Source organism: Rutidosis leptorrhynchoides, chromosome 2 (assembly GCF_046630445.1).
Source record: "Rutidosis leptorrhynchoides isolate AG116_Rl617_1_P2 chromosome 2, CSIRO_AGI_Rlap_v1, whole genome shotgun sequence".
NCBI lineage: Eukaryota > Viridiplantae > Streptophyta > Magnoliopsida > Asterales > Asteraceae > Rutidosis > Rutidosis leptorrhynchoides.
Window position 1 is genome coordinate 55,802,896 of NC_092334.1, and position 19,483 is coordinate 55,822,378.

Here is a 19,483-nt window from a genome sequence, read left to right on the forward strand (position 1 = left end):
ATTATCATTATTAATATATATATCATTATTTAAAAATGGTTATTGTTATTGTTATTATTATTATTACTATATTATCATTAAGATAATTATTAGTATTATTGTTAATAATGTTATAGTAACTATCATTATTAATATTAGTGTAATTAAAACAAATATTTGTAACACCTAATTATTTTGATTACTATTATTATCATTATTATGAATACGATATAAAAGACGATTAAAAGCTATTAAACGAAATGATTAGGAAATAATGAGTAAGAGTATCATGATGAAATTAAAATATTATAAGATATTGATTTAGATAAAATTATCGTTCTTATTATTTTTATCATTACTATTATTATTAAAAAAGTATCGTTAGTATTAAAACTATCATTTTAACAAAAATTATCATTTTAATAGAAATGTCATTGTTACTATAAAATATCATTATTATTATTATTATTTTAAATAGAATTATTATTTTAAAGATAATATTAAAAATTATCGTAAATATTAAAGTTATCATAATTAGAATTATCGTTTTATCATAATGTCATCTTAGTAATTATAAATATTGATATTTTTATAATAATAATTATTATTACAAAATAATACAACTTTTACTTACTATCATTATAGATATTATTTTATCAAATAAATATGTGATACAAACATATTTTACTACGTGTAATAACTTACTTTAATAATACCTATCATATTATCTTTATGATATTAAATGAACCCTATAAATTTTATTACTTAATATATATATAAAAGTATACTTTATTACATAAATTTAATATAAAATTTTATTTATTAATAAATAAATTATATTATTACTCTAATAAATCTTTTAAAAATATTTAAAAATATAAAACGACGATATTTAAACTATATATTAATCATGTATAGATTTTTGGAAATTATTTTGAGTCAAATTTACTTTTGTTGACTTTTGCATATTAGTCTCGAGCATTAGGATTGTGGTACACTATGACTTGACCTAATTTGTTAGACAAATATTGACCAACATATAATTATATATAATTAATTTAGGTTCGTGAATCTGAGGCCAACCTTGCACTTGTTCAATGACGTTATATGTATTTTTACTACGAAATAAAGTATGGTGAGTTTCATTTGCCTTTTTACCCTTTATATTTTTGGGACTGAGAATACATGCGCTTTTATAAATGTTTGATGAAATAGACACAAGTAATTGAAACTACATTCTATGGTTGAATTATTGAAATCGAATAAGCCCCTTTTTATTAAAGTCTGGTAATCTAAGAATTAGGGAACAGACACCCTAATTGACGTGAATCCTAAAGATAGATCTATTGGGCCTAACAAACCCCATCCAAAGTACCGGATGCTTTAGTACTTTGAAATTTATATCATGTCCGAAGGAGGATCCCGGAATGATAGGGGATATTTCTTATATGTATCTAGTTAATGTCGGTTACCAGGTGTTCACCATATGAATGATTATTTTTGTCTCTATGCATGGGACGTATATTTATGAGAACTGGAAATGAAATTCTTGTGGTCTATTAAAATGATGGAAATAAATGATTATGATAAACTAATGAACTCACCAACCTTTTGGTTGACACTTTAAAGCATGTTTATTCTCAGGTGTTAAAGAAATCTTCCGCTGTGCATTTGCTCATTTTAAAGATATTACTTGGAGTCTTTCATAGCATATTTCGAAGAACGTTGCATTCGAGTCATTGAGTTCATCAAAGATTATTATTAAATCAATTTATAGTTGGATAGTGGATATTATGAAATGGTATGCATGCCTGTCAATTTTCAATGTAAAGAAAGTTTGTCTTTTAAAAACGAATGCAATGTTTGTAAAATGTATCATATAGAGGTCAAATACCTCGCAATGTAATCAACTATTGTGAATCGTTTATAATGTATATGAACGGGTCCTTTCAGTTGGTCTTAGCGAACCATGTCTGCATTAGTGTGTCTAACTGATAAGTCGTTAGGATGCATTAGTGAGTCTGGACTTCGACCGTGTCTGCATGTCAAAAGTTTTGCTTATCATTTTTAGTCGGAAATCATCTGCTTATCATTCTTAGGAAATTACCTGCTTATCATTACTAGTCTAGACATGTCTTGCTACATTAATTGCATGAGTATTGTATAGACAAAATTCATATCTTAGCGTATCTGCTAAATCATATCTTATCGTATCTGTTACTTTAAACTTTACCTGACATATCCCGCAAATTCCTCCGTAATCTATGAAATCTTTGGTTCTATATCAATGGATATTCTATGTAATTAGAATACCATCCGATAACCGAAAATCATTTCATATAGAAAAATCCTTATTCAATCGTACGAAATGGAATTCATCATTAATTCAAGTTCCTCGGATTCCGAAATGGAATCCCACTCCAGCTCTGAAAGCAGTGTGACCGGAATGGATCAACTAATCAGCCATCATCTATTCTAGAAGAATTGTGGATGGGTTCGTAGCCTCCTCAATCATTGGAGACAAGAAGAAGGTGATCCCTTCCATCCACCCCATTGCCCTCTTAACGAAGAACCTGAAGCACTTACCGGCGAACCAATCCGAAACACCATTTTCTCTCTCATTTCCAGAGTATCTCGTCACGATTATATACTACATCAAATTCTAGATTATATTTATCCGCTCGTCCGAACCGACAATCACCCCGGTATAATAGAAGAAGTCAACGAGCTTCGCGCTCGGGTAGTGGCTTTGGAGAATATGGTGCAAAGATTACAAACACCAGCAGCATAACCAGTACCACCATCATCAATGCCAACAGTACCATTACCACCTCCAACCACAACCGCGTCGTAAACCTCAACTTCACAATCTGTCCCACGAGCATCAACGTCATACGCACCATAGATACCAAGGAGTACCAACAATAATAACTGACGAAGTATTAATTCATAACTTCATTGGAGAAACATTCCACGGCGATTATGCAATCTCTAAAGTCTTAGAGATTATCTAATCTAGCCCTAACCATAAATCAGTTAAACGAACCAAAATGATAGAAGGAAGAGTAGAAACCCTGACAAAAATGGTGTGTGATTAACAAGCTAAACTTGCTTTACCAACAGCATCAACAGTACCGTCAGCGTTACCAGCATCGTCAGTACAGTCAACATCCGAATCAACAACACCGATAACATCACAAACTCCGTCAGTTCAAGAATCACTGTGGACATCATTACGAATCAATAACGTGTTTATTGTATCAACGAGTTATGAAGAATTAACTCATTCCCTCTGAAGAAATTATATGTATATTATATATATATATATATATATATATGTATATATATATATATGTATATATATATATATATATATATATATATATATATATATATATTGAAATAAATCTTTCCGTGCTAAGCTATTGTGTGTGAATCTTAACTACTCGGTTAATTCATATTACAAATATGCAATAATGTACGTCCTTCGGCCGCAACTTAACCAGCGTTAACTACAATCTCTGTCGCAATTCAACAAATTCCAATTCATAATAAATCAAGTATATAATTGATTTTACACTTTCATCGTCGATGTACCCGAAACTTTTCAGATAACATCATTCGTACTTTGCGAAATTTACAAGAATTCCACGAACCGAACATCATACATCAACAAATAACGAAGTATTGATTCATAATTTCAATGTCATTAAAGAAATACTGAGTAAAAGTTATGTACTTTTTAAAGCCTTTAGGGATTATTCAATTCTAGTTTCAACTGTAAATCAAATGAGTTTAATTTAACATTAACTCATTAAATCTATGTTACATCTGAAGAAAATATACATATATATATATTTTCATAAAGACTGTAATAAAATTCTTTTGTACGTGAATTTTTTTTTTAACGGGTAGGTAATACCCGAGAGATATATAAATTCACAATTAATATGTTACATTCTTCGAATCTGATTCAGCAAATCATCCATTATACTCCCTACTTTCACAACAATATACATTCTTTTATAGAAATCAAAACAACCATACTCATTCAAAATTTACTTACATATTCTGATTTTGAAATCTCAAAATTCAACTTGAGATATGACCAAAATCATCACTCTTAGATCCTTACATCTTTCACAAGCTATATTTTGACTTCAAAACTGTGTTAGAACATCAAATGTATGTTAACGATTACAATCTGTGTTCAAACCCTTCAAAAATTTCTGAAGACACTTCGAATGATGAGCAATCGAGATGATAATCCAACCACATGTTACCCACAGTTATGTACCAGAAAAACTCTTGAAACCAAAGTAAAAGTTTAAACAACATATCCGCGTCAGATTCTTTGGCATTTATTAGCAAAAATAACTTTGCGACTCCTATTCAAAGTAGCCAGTTTTGTCACAGCTCCAGCAAGTCAACTTCGAGTTTTCAGTCAGACTAACCTTATTATAACCTTGAGATATACACCATCGTTACCAGGGAACCTTTAACATTCCACCACATTATTAGCAGATGTACCAACAACTTCATTACCCTTTGACTTTAGCCTCTCCAAAAAGTCATTATAATTATTCATTGAAACCCCATCATTTACTCATTCGCATCTTGTAATGAGAATTGCCATACGAATCATTGAGAATTAGCAATCAGTATTTTGAAATCTCGCAGGATGTCTACGCCAACAGTTATATGTGTATGTATAACGTCTATCTTCTGGACTTAATTTGAATGTGAAGTTTCTGAAAAACACTCCGAACTACGAATTGGTTCTCCGAAAATAGAAAAAAAAAATGCTGATGAAGCAGCAAAAACTATAAATGACTTTAAACGGTAAAAGCTGGATTATAATGATGAAGTGTGATGGCAAAGCGCAGAAAAAGAGAAGTTTTGAAACTGGAAAACGGATTGAGCAAAGTAGGAAGGAGGCTGTGGACAAATTTACAAAGACTGAACCTGACTTCAAAGGATCGAAATGATTCAGTACCTGCTGAAGTCATTAACGAATACCTTGCTTCTGACTCTAAACCCCTGCGGATAATATTCTTCATCATCCTCTGATATTAGAAATTCTAAAATATCATCATATCTTTCATTATAAATATCCTCCATATTTCTGAAGATATTTTCTTAATTTTTCTTATTTGAAATCATTTACCTCTTCGCGCTATCTGTATTACATCATAAAAGAAACTATTTTAGTTTCTAAATTCTGAAACATTCAAGTTTAAAATAGGAACATTTTGAAGTAATGTTGGGAACTGAAGCATGAATTAGTATAATATAATGACACTTGATCAGTGTGATTATATTAAAGTAAGTCATGCTGAGTTTCTAAATGGAACGTGATGATTCACAGATCATAACAACATCATGTGCCATGTTATACGAATCTTGTATTCTATTTAACCTCTAAAATATCAAGAAAATATTTCTTGATGATTCGGCCTTTTCCAAGCTATTCTAGTAATTTGACAAGTCAAGATCGTTCCATCACAATTTCCTTCCTAGAACATTAACAATGTCCATTCCGAAATTCATATCTGTGAATTCTGGACCATTACAAGCGGTGCTTAATCACAAGAAGAAGAAACGAAAGGACAAAACTTCGAAATAGAAATTGGGGTATAAATTACAGCAAATAAAAGAGAGCATTAACTGTGAATGATAATGATTATAGAAGACAGAAGCAGAGACTTTGAAATATAAGGGAACATATAAATCCCAACGACAAACCAGAAATTATAAACCATATATATCGATGCATATAGTAATATAAAGACATGGGAGAACTAGAAACACTATAAACCCAAGAGTATAGTAGAAGTAAATAGATTCTTCTGGCGATAGATGAAAAAGAAGAATGACCGATATGAAAGTTAGAAGTATATCGAGAATCAGAACTGGATGGAGCATATTGATGAATACTTTAAAATATGAGTTGAGGGGGAAAGAATAGAAGGTGATGAAACATGACTAGGAACTTAGAAATCAACAGATTTAACTCACACAATGGCGAAATAAGTGAATCAAACCCTCTAGTGAATAGGTTAAGTTTTTTTTGATTAATTTAGTCAAACCATAACTAAATCAAGTGTGATTAGATCAACACCTAGAGCTATTATTCACCACCTGGGTAATTTGGACTGAGAGAGAATCAGAGGAGCTCACTAGATCTGAGTGTGTGTAACAAATGAGAGGCTTAATGTGACGATCGCTCTAAATTCATATGGACAATACGTCATTCATTGATTTCATTGCGAGGTATTTGACCTCTATATGATACGTTTTATAAACATTGCATTCTTTTGAAAAGGCACACCATAAATGAATATTTAAATCAAAGGTTTTTGACATCTGATGATTTCTACATATAGACAATCACCGTAAATAATAGTTTACAATAGTACTTCCGTTGACAATGCAGTCAAAATAAGATACATCGTGATGATTTGGTGAATGCAACGTTTCCTTGAAAAGTATATCATGTAAGACTCCATGCACATAACTTGTCTAACATATAAGCAACAGCGGAAGACTTCTAGTAAACCTGAGAATAAACATGCTAACAAGTGTCAACACAAAGGTTGGTGAGTTCATAGTTTTATTGTTTCGTATAATCTGTATGTAAAGGTGAATCACAAGATTTTAGTTGTTTCATCCAGAAATGTTTATCAATAGATTATATAAAAATGGATCACAAGATTTCAGTTGTTTCATCCAGAAACGTTTATCAATAGATTCTACATAACAGAGCACCCTGGTAACTAAACTTTAACGTTATAATGATAAATACCCCATTCGTTTTAATACACGCAAACCAACGTGTCCTAAACTCAAATAACACACGTCCTTTAAATGGCTAGCGCTCTAGCTCGGACGGGGATGTCAAGCCCTATGGATCCATATACTGTTATTCGCGCCCACCAGTCCACATCCTATGTACTGGCAGTTACTAGTTACCAAAGCTAAGGGATTTTCGGTTTAAACTCAGTGTAGAATTTAGTATGTACTTGTATCCATTGCGTTTAAAATAAATTGCATGTATTCTCAGCCTAAAAATGTATATTGCAAAAGCAATTAAAAAGGGAGCAATGAAACTCACGCATATAAATATTGTATATCGGTTAACAAAGCATTTACATGTATTCTCACCTTAGCAGCATATAAAGTCGTTCACCAAAATGTGATCGAAACTCGGATTACCAAATAACCGTAGATCTCAACGTATCAGTATTGAGATTCAATATTGTAGAAAAGTACGTAGACGTAACGGAGATGATAAACACTAGGTTTGATTCATAAATATACCCCCCGAACATTACCCATAACCTCCTTGGCAATAACCCATAATTTCCTTAGCTCTAGCTTGCTTGTAAATATATTTTAAAAGTGACACGCTCATAACCTCGTCGTAGTATTTTATGTATAATACTAATAATATTACTAATAATAATTAGATTAATAATAATATTAATCTTAATAATAATAATAATAATAATAATAATAATAATAATAATAATAATAATAATAATAATAATAATAATAATAATAATAATAATAATAATAATAATAATAATAATAATATTAAATAAAATAAATAAATATCTACGGAGTAATTAAAATAAGATCAGAAACAGAAATGATCGGGTATTTATAGTTGTGGCCTGTCCCTGGTGTCCATGCGATCGCATGGCTGGGAAGGCTATTGAAATGTCCCGTTCTTATTGATTAAAAACGTTCCATATTAATTGATTTCGTTGCGAGGTTTTGACCTCTATATGAGACGTTTTTCAAAGACTGCATTCATTTTAAAACAAACCATAACCTTTATTTCATCAATAAAGGTTTAAAAAGCTTTACTTAGATTATCAAATAACGATAATCTAAAATATCCTGTTTACACACGACCATTACATAATGGTTTACAATACAAATATGTTACAACAAAATAAGTTTCTTGAATGCAGTTTTTACACAATATCATACAAGCATGGACTCCAAATCTCGTCCTTATTTAAGTATGCGACAGCGGAAGCTCTTAATAATCACCTGAGAATAAACATGCTTAAAACGTCAACAAAAATGTTAGTGAGTTATAGGTTTAACCTATATATATCAAATCATAATAATAGACCACAAGATTTCATATTTCAATACACATCCCATACATAGAGATAAAAATCATTCATATGGTGAACACCTGGTAACCGACATTAACAAGATGCATATATATAAGAATATCCCTATCATTCTGGGACACCCTTCGGATATGATATAAATTTTGAAGTACTAAAGCATCCGGTACTTTGGATGGGGTTTGTTAGGCAAAATAGATCTATATTAGGGTATCTGTCCCCTAATTCTTAGATTACCAGACTTAATAAAAAGGGGCATATTCGATTTCGATAATTCAACTATAGAATGTAGTTTCACGTACTTGTGTCTATTTTGTAAATCATTTATAAAACCTGCATGTATTCTCATCCGAAAAATATTAGATTTTAAAAGTGGGACTATAACTCACTTTCACAGATTTTTACTTCGTCGGGAAGTAAGACTTGGCCACTGGTTGATTCACGAACCTATAACAATATATACATATATATCAAAGTATGTTCAAAATATATTTACAACACTTTTAATATATTTTGATGTTTTAAGTTTATTAAGTCAGCTGTCCTCGTTAGTAACCTACAACTAGTTATCCACAGTTAGAGGTACAGAAATAAATCGATAAATATTATCTTGAATCAATCCACGACCCAGTGTATACGTATCTCAGTATTGATCACAACTCAAACTATATATATTTTGGAATCAACCTCAACCCTGTATAGCTAACTCCAACATTCACATATATAGTGTCTATGGTTGTTCCGAAATATATATAGATGTGTCGACATGATAGGTCGAAACATTGTATACGTGTCTATGGTATCTCAAGATTACATAATATACAATACAAGTTGATTAAACTATGGTTGGAATAGATTTGTTACCAATTTTCACGTAGCTAAAATGAGAAAAATTATCCAATCTTGTTTTACCCATAACTTCTTCATTTTAAATCCGTTTTGAGTGAATCAAATTGCTATGGTTTCATATTGAACTCTATTTTATGAATCTAAACAGAAAAATTATAGGTTTATAGTCGGAAAAATACGTTACAAGTCATTTTTGTAAAGGTAGTCATTTCAGTCGAAAGAACGACGTCTAGATGACCATTTTAGAAAACATACTTCCACTTTGAGTTTAACCATAATTTTTGGATATAGTTTCATATTCATAATAACAATAATTTTTTCAGAATAACAACTTTTAAATCGAAGTTTATCATAGTTTTTAATTAACTAACCCAAAACAGCCCGCGGTGTTACTACGACGGCGTAAATCCGGTTTTACGGTATTTTTCGTGTTTCCAGGTTTTAAATCATTAAGTTAGCATATCATATAGATATAGAACATGTGTTTAGTTGATTTTAAATTTCAAGTTAGAAGGATTAACTTTTGTTTGCGAACAAGTTTAGAATTAACTAAACTATGTTCTAGTGATTACAAGTTTAAACCTTCGAATAAGATAGCTTTATATGTATGAATCGAATGATGTTATGAACATCATTACTACCTTAAGTTCCTTGGATAAACCTACTGGAAAAGAAAAAAATGGATCTAGCTTCAACGGATCCTTGGATGGCTCGAAGTTCTTGAAGCAGAATCATGACACGAAAACAAGTTCAAGTAAGATCATCACTTGAAATAAGATTGTTATAGTTATAGAAATTGAACCAAAGTTTGAATATGATTATTACCTTGTATTAGAATGATAACCTACTGTAAGAAACAAAGATTTCTTGAGGTTGGATGATCACCTTACAAGATTGGAAGTGAGCTAGCAAACTTGAAAGTATTCTTGATTTTATATAACTAGAACTTGTAGAATTTATGAAGAACACTTAGAACTTGAAGATAGAACTTGAGAGAGATCAATTAGATGAAGAAAATTGAAGAATGAAAGTGTTTGTAGGTGTTTTTGGTCGTTGGTGTATGGATTAGATATAAAGGATATGTAATTTTGTTTTCATGTAAATAAGTCATGAATGATTACTCATATTTTTGTAATTTTATGAGATATTTCATGCTAGTTGCCAAATGATGTTCCCACATGTGTTAGGTGACTCACATGGGCTACTAAGAGCTGATCATTAGAGTGTATATACTAATAGTACATACATCTAAAAGCTGTGTATTGTACGAGTACGAATACGGGTGCATACGAGTAGAATTGTTGATGAAACTGAACGAGGATGTAATTGTAAGCATTTTTGTTAAGTAGAAGTATTTTGATAAGTGTATTGAAGTCTTTCAAAAGTGTATAAATACATATTAAAACACTACATGTATATACATTTTAACTGAGTCGTTAAGTCATCGTTAGTCGTTACATGTAAGTGTTGTTTTGAAACCTTTAGGTTAACGATCTTGTTAAATGTTGTTAACCCAATGTTTATAATATCAAATGAGATTTTAAATTATTATATTATCATGATATTATCATGTATGAATATCTCTTAATATGATATATATACATTAAATGTCTTTACAACGATAATCGTTACATATATGTCTCGTTTAAAAATCATTAAGTTAGTAGTCTTGTTTTTACATATGTAGTTCATTGTTAATATACTTAATGATATGTTTACTTATCATATTATCATGTTAACTATATATATATCCATATATATGTCATCATATAGTTTTTACAAGTTTTAACGTTCGTGAATCACCGGTCAACTTGGGTGGTCAATTGTCTATATGAAACATATTTCAATTAATCAAGTCTTAACAAGTTTAATTGCTTAACATGTTGGAAACATTTAATCATGTAAATATCAATCTCAGTTAATATATATAAACATGGAAAAGTTCGGGTCACTACAGTACCTACCCGTTAAATAAATTTCGTCCCGAAATTTTAAGTTGTTGAAGGTGTTGACGAATCTTCTGGAAATAGATGCGGGTATTTCTTCTTCATCTGATCTTCATGCTCTCAGGTGAACTCGGGTCCTCTACGAGCATTCCATCGAACCATAACAATTGGTATCTTGTTTTGCTTAAGTCTTTTAACCTCACGATCCATTATTTCGACGGGTTCTTCGATGAATTGGAGTTTTTCGTTGATTTGGATTTCATCTAACGGAATAGTGAGATCTTCTTTAGCAAAACATTTCTTCAAATTCGAGACGTGGAAAGTGTTATGTACAGCCGCGAGTTGTTGAGGTAACTCAAGTCGGTAAGCTACTGGTCCGACACGGTCAATAATCTTGAATGGTCCAATATACCTTAGATTTAATTTCCCTCGTTTACCAAATCGAACAATGCCTTTCCAAGGTGCAACTTTAAGCATGACCATCTCTCCAATTTCAAATTCTATATCTTTTCTTTTAATGTCAGCGTAGCTCTTTTGTCGACTTTGGGAGGTTTTCAACCGTTGTTGAATTTGGATGATCTTCTCGGTAGTTTCTTGTATAATCTCCGGACCCGTAATCTGTCTATCCCCCACTTCACTCCAACAAATCGGAGACCTGCACTTTCTACCATAAAGTGCTTCAAACGGCGCCATCTCAATGCTTGAATGGTAGCTGTTGTTGTAGGAAAATTCTGCTAACGGTAGATGTCGATCTCAACTGTTTCCGAAATCAATAACACATGCTCGTAGCATGTCTTCAAGCGTTTGTATCGTCCTTTCGCTCTGCCCATCAGTTTGTGGATGATAGGCAGTACTCATGTCTAGACGAGTTCCTAATGCTTGCTGTAATGTCTGCCAGAATCTTGAAATAAATCTGCCATCCCTATCAGAGATAATAGAGATTGGTATTCCATGTCTGGAGACGACTTCCTTCAAATACAGTCGTGCTAACTTCTCTATCTTGTCATCTTCTCTTATTGGCAGGAAGTGTGCTGACTTAGTGAGACGATCAACTATTACCCAAATAGTATCATAACCACTTGCAGTCCTTGGCAATTTAGTAATGAAATCCATGGTAATGTTTTCCCATTTCCATTCTGGGATTTCAGGTTGCTGTAGTAGACCTGATGGTTTCTGGTGTTCAGCTTTGACCTTAGAACATGTCAAACATTCTCCTACATATTTAGCAATATCGGCTTTCATACCTGGCCACCAAAAATGTTTCTTAAGATCCTTGTACATCTTCCCCGTTCCATGATGTATTGAGTATCTGGTTTTATGAGCTTCTCTAAGTACCATTTCTCTCATATCTCTAAATTTTGGTACCCAAATTCTTTCAGCCCTATACCGGGTTCCGTCTTCCCGAATATTAAGATACTTCTCCGATCCTTTGGGTATTTCATCCTTTAAATTTCCCTCTTTTAAAACTCCTTGTTGCGCGTCCTTTATTTGAGTAGTAAGGTTAGTGTGAATCATTATATTCATAGATTTTACTCGAATAGGTTCTCTGTCCTTTCTGCTCAAGGCGTCGGCTACCACATTTGCCTTCCCCGGGTGGTATCGAATCTCAAAGTCGTAATCATTCAACAATTCAATCCACCTACGCTGCCTCATATTCAGTTGTTTCTGATTAAATATATGTTGAAGACTTTTGTCGTCGGTATATATAATACTTTTGACCCCATATAAGTAGTGCCTCCAAGTCTTTAATGCAAAAACAACCGCGCCTAATTCCAAATTATGCGTCGTATAATTTTGCTCGTGAATCTTCAATTATCTAGACGCATAAGCAATCACCTTCGTTCGTTGCATTAATACACAACTGAGACCTTGCTTTGATGTGTCACAATAAATCACAAAATCATCATTCCCTTCAGGCAATGACAATATAGGTGCCGTAGTTAGCTTTTTCTTCAATAATTGAAACGCCTTCTCTTGTTCATCCTTTCATTCAAATTTCTTCCCTTTATGCGTTAATGCAGTCAAGGGTTTTGCTATTTTGGAGAAATCTTGGACTAATCTTCTGTAGTAACCAGCCAATCCTAAAAATTGACGTATATGCTTCGGAGTTTTTGGGGTTTCCCACTTTTCAACGGTTTCGATCTTTGCCGGGTCCACCTGGATACCTTCTGTGTTCACTATGTGACTGAGGAATTGAACTTCTTCCAACCAAAATGCACACTTTGAAAACTTAGCGTACAGTTTTTCTTTCCTCAATACTTATAGCACTTTTCTCAAATGTTCTTCGTGCTCTTGATCATTCTTTGAGTAAATAAGTATGTCATCGATGAAAACAATGACAAACTTGTCAAGATATAGCCCACACACTCGGTTCATGAGGTCCATGAACACAGCTAGTGCGTTAGTCAATCCAAACGGCATAACCATAAACTCGTAATGACCATAACGCGTCCTAAAAGCAGTTTTTGGAATATCATCCTCCTTTACTCGCATTTGATGATATCCAGAACGTAAATCGATCTTCGAATAAACCGACGAGCCTTGTAGTTAATTAAATAAGTCGTCATTTCTTCTTCTTCTGTTTTGGTTCATTTTGCCAAGTTTCTAGGGATATATGATGTTCCCCTAATACGAGCTGTTGTTTTCCACAACGGTTTACAAAAACCTGGTGGTTTAGAGGTTCCCGGGTCATTGTTACAACTTAAGGACTTCGAGGGTTGACGATACATATAAAGTTCATCGGGGTTGGGATTAGATTTCTCTATTTTTATGCCCTTTCCCTTATTATTTTCTTTTGCCTTTTTAAATTCAGTTGGGGTAATTTCTATAACATCATCGGAATTCTCGTCGGAATCCGATTCATCGGAGAATTGGTAATCCTCCCAATATTTTGCTTCCTTGGTGGAAACACCATTGACCATAATTAACCTTGGTCGGTTGGTTGAGGATTTTCTTTTACTTAACCGTTTTATTATTTCCCCCACCGGTTCCGATTCTTCTTCCGGTTCTGATTCTTCTTCCGGTTCTGACTCTTCTTCCGGTTCCTCTTCGGGAACTTGTGAATCAGTCCACGAATCATTCCAATTTACATTTGAATCTTCATTATTATTAGGTGAGTCAATGGGACTTGTTCTAGAGGTAGACATCTATCACATAATATCAAACGCGTTAAGAGATTAATATATCACATAATATTCACATGTTAAAAATATATAGTTTCCAACAAAATTTGTTAAGCAATCATTTTTCAAGTAAACACGGTCGAAGTCCAGACTCACTAATGCATCCTAACAAACTCGATAAGACACACTAATGCAAAATGCAAAATTCTGGTTCTCTAAGACCAACGCTCGGATACCAACTGAAATGTCCCGTTCTTATTGATTAAAAACGTTCCATATTAATTGATTTCGTTGCGAGGTTTTGACCTCTATATGAGACGTTTTTCAAAGATTGCATTCATTTTAAAATAAACCATAACCTTTATTTCATCAATAAAGGTTTAAAAAGCTTTACGTAGATTATCAAATAATGATAATCTAAAATATCCTGTTTACACACGACCATTACATAATGGTTTACAATACAAATATGTTACAACAAAATAAGTTTCTTGAATGCAGTTTTTACACAATATCATACAAGCATGGACTCCAAATCTCGTCCTTATTTAAGTATGCGACAGCGGAAGCTCTTAATAATCACCTGAGAATAAACATGCTTAAAACGTCAACAAAAATGTTGGTGAGTTATAGGTTTAACCTATATATATCAAATCATAATAATAGACCACAAGATTTCATATTTCAATACACATCCCATACATAGAGATAAAAATCATTCATATGGTGAACACCTGGTAACCGACATTAACAAGATGCATATATATAAGAATATCCCCATCATTCCGGGACACCCTTCGGATATGATATAAATTTCGAAGTACTAAAGCATCCGGTACTTTGGATGGGGTTTGTTAGGCCCAATAGATCTATCTTTAGGATTCGCGTCAATTAGGGTATCTGTTCCCTAATTCTTAGATTACCAGACTTAATAAAAAAGGGCATATTCGATTTCGATAATTCAACCATAGAATGTAGTTTCACGTACTTGTGTCTATTTTGTAAATCATTTATAAAACCTGCATGTATTCTCATCCCAAAAATATTAGATTTTAAAAGTGGGACTATAACTCACTTTCACAGATTTTTACTTCGTCGGGAAGTAAGACTTGGCCACTGGTTGATTCACGAACCTATAACAATATATACATATATATCAAAGTATGTTCAAAATATATTTACAACACTTTTAATATATTTTGATGTTTTAAGTTTATTAAGTCAGCTGTCCTCGTTAGTAACCTACAACTAGTTATCCACAGTTAGATGTACAGAAATAAATCGATAAATATTATCTTGAATCAATCCACGACCCAGTGTATACGTATCTCAGTATTGATCACAACTCAAACTATATATATTTTGGAATCAACCTCAACCCTGTATAGCTAACTCCAACATTCACATATAGAGTGTCTATGGTTGTTCTGAAATATATATAGATGTGTCGACATGATAGGTCAAAACATTGTATACGTATCTATGGTATCTCAAGATTACATAATATACAATACAAGTTGATTAAGTTATGGTTGGAATAGATTTGTTACCAATTTTCACGTAGCTAAAATGAGAAAAATTATCCAATCTTGTTTTACCCATAACTTCTTCATTTTAAATCCGTTTTGAGTGAATCAAATTGCTATGGTTTCATATTGAACTCTATTTTATGAATCTAAACAGAAAAAGTATAGGTTTATAGTCGGAAAAATAAGTTACAAGTCATTTTTGTAAAGGTAGTCATTTCAGTCGAAAGAACGACGTCTAGATGACCATTTTAGAAAACATACTTCCACTTTGAGTTTAACCATAATTTTTGGATATAGTTTCATATTCATAATAACAATAATTTTCTCAGAATAACAACTTTTAAATCAAAGTTTATCATAGTTTTTAATTAACTAACCCAAAACAGCCCTCGGTGTTACTACGACGGCGTAAATCCGGTTTTACGGTGTTTTTCGTGTTTCCAGGTTTTAAATCATTAAGTTAGCATATCATATAGATATAGAACATGTGTTTAGTTGATTTTAAAAGTCAAGTTACAAGGATTAACTTTTGTTTGCGAACAAGTTTAGAATTAACTAAACTATGTTCTAGTGATTACAAGTTTAAACCTTCGAATAAGATAGCTTTATATGTATGAATCGAATGAGGTTATGAACATCATTACTACCTTAAGTTCCTTGGATAAACCTACTGGAAAAGAGAAAAATGGATCTAGCTTCAACGGATCCTTGGATGGCTCGAAGTTCTTGAAGCAGAATCATGACACGAAAACAAGTTCAAGTAAGATCATCACTTAAAATAAGATTGTTATAGTTATAGAAATTGAACCAAAGTTTGAATATGATTATTACCTTGTATTAGAATGATAACCTACTGTAAGAAACAAAGATTTCTTGAGGTTGGATGATCACCTTACAAGATTGGAAGTGAGCTAGCAAACTTGAAAGTATTCTTGATTTTATGTAACTAGAACTTGTAGAATTTATGAAGAACACTTAGAACTTGAAGATAGAACTTGAGAGAGATCAATTAGATGAAGAAAATTGAAGAATTAAAGTGTTTGTAGGTGTTTTTGGTCGTTGGTGTATGGATTAGATATAAAGGATATGTAATTTTGTTTTCATGTAAATAAGTCATGAATGATTACTCATATTTTTGTAATTTTATGAGATATTTCATGCTAGTTGCCAAATGATGGTTCCCACATGTGTTAGGTGACTCACATGGGCTGCTAAGAGCTGATCATTGGAGTGTATATACCAATAGTACATACATCTAAAAGCTGTGTATTGTACGAGTACGAATACGGGTGCATACGAGTAGAATTGTTGATGAAACTGAACGAGGATGTAATTGTAAGCATTTTTGTTAAGTAGAAGTATTTTGATTAGTGTATTGAAGTCTTTCAAAAGTGTATAAATACATATTAAAACACTACATGTATATACATTTTAACTGAGTCGTTAAGTCATCGTTAGTCGTTACATGTAAGTGTTGTTTTGAAACCTTTAGGTTAACGATCTTGTTAAATGTTGTTAACCCAATGTTTATAATATCAAATGAGATTTTAAATTATTATATTATCATGATATTATCATGTATGAATATCTCTTAATATGATATATATATACATTAAATGTCTTTACAACGATAATCGTTACATATATGTCTCGTTTAAAAATCATTAAGTTAGTAGTCTTGTTTTTACATATGTAGTTCATTGTTAATATACTTAATGATATGTTTACTTATCATATTATCATGTTAACTATATATATATATCCATATATATGTCATCATATAGTTTTTACAAGTTTTAACGTTCGTGAATCACCGGTCAACTTGGGTGGTCAATTGTCTATATGAAACATATTTCAATTAATCAAGTCTTAACAAGTTTAATTGCTTAACATGTTGAAAACATTTAATCATGTAAATATAAATCTCAATTAATATATATAAACATGGAAAAGTTCGGGTCACTACAGCTATATCCCATGCGATCGCATGGGCCGGCTGTCCAGCACACAATCCTTTCGTTTTCTTGCTTGTCGACATATTTAAATATTAATATAATATATATAATTTATATAATTAATTATATATTATATTAAATTCATGTGCATAGTTGATTTGTAATTTTTGTCCCAAAAAGTCATACGTCGTTACTTGACTTATGTCCCAGTTTCGGTTTCTCAAATGCATTTTCGTACGCTTAGAAAACTAGCACTTTACGTTTCGTGAATCGTACCTTTGTCAAAATATAGTCTTAAATCATCCATAAACTATACCACTCGAGGTATAACTTATACATTTGAGTGTTTTGGTCATTTACTTCTATAAATCATCGTATCGCTATTTGTTAATATATCTATATATATATATATATATATATATATATATATATATATATATATATTTTTATTTTGAAATAGTGTTTTACTGTAGCAATTCACTGTAGCAAATAGTGATTTTCGAAAATACTGTAGCATTTTGGGTACTGTAGCAATTTGAAAATACTGTGGCAAATTAGTGTTTTACTGGTTCATCTTAAACGTTTTAGTTAACTTATCTAAATATCAATCAAATCAATAAACGAATGTTACTATCGTTTACTAAATAACTTGAAATTATATATAAGTATATATCTTTATACATAAATCAGTTTTTAAATACACATTGGAAGTTATTTATAATTAATTTTAATAATAAATATTTCAACTTATCATATATATTCAAATAGATATTTAAACCAATAAGTTTAATGTACGATATCAAACAATTAATACATTGTTACTTTTTCAAGTTATAGTATATATGTATCTATTTACATATAATTGTTCGTGAATCGTCAAAAACAACCGAAGGGTATTTAAATATATAAAAGTAGTTCAAAAATTTTGAGATTCAGTTTACAGACTTTGCTTATCGTGTCGAAAATGTTAATCATACAAAGATTAAGTTTAAATTTGGTCAGAAATTTTCGGGTCATCACACTTAACCTAAAATGAAGAATATAAGACTTTATATACCCCTGCTATTGACTAACCCATACAATTCAATCATCACACGTACGAGTTGGCTTCATCAGCCGTACGGGTGATCACTCACTCGTGTCTTCTCATTTAGGTTGTAATTGTGACTTAGCTCAGTATCAACCGTGCGTATGAGCCTGTCAGCCGTACTAGTGAGGCTTCACTTGTACGTCTGACTAAGTCTAACATAGTTAAACATCTAAATCTCGTTCCTGCAGTTTCTGTAACCACATACAAACACGGATAGGATAATAACGAGCAATCATGGTGGCCTGTAAATTGTTGTACCTGCAATGGACGTGGGTAGATGTCTAGGGAGTTGCATAAAATGCATCAACAGAAGGTGTGAGTTGTAAGGAAATGAAGGAGGTGAATTTATAAGAAAATCTCCGACAGAATAATTAAAATGGACGATCGCATTTAAAGCGGATCCTAATTCCCTTGATTACCGGAGAGTCAAATCTTATTAAGAAGATTTTCTTCAAATCCCTTGAAATCTGGGAATCAATCATATCTACGTCAAATGATAAGATGAATCTACACTTACTCATTTCACTCTTCTATGTTAGCTTCATTCGTACTCTTCATATAAATGGATTGTTTATCCAAATTATTCGCTGATGATAAAACTCTAATTTTCAGCCCGTATGCATCATGAAAACATACTTATTATCATTCACAACCTTTCCACTCAAATTTCGGGACGAAATTTCTTTAACGGGTAGGTACTGTGACAACCCGGAAATTTCCAACCAAATTTAAACTTTAATCTTTATATGTTTCCGACACGATAAGCAATATTTGTTAAGTTAAATTGCAAGAATTTTAAACTATGTTCATACACTCATTCAACCTCGACCAAGTTCCAACGATTCACGAACCATTAAACGAATATG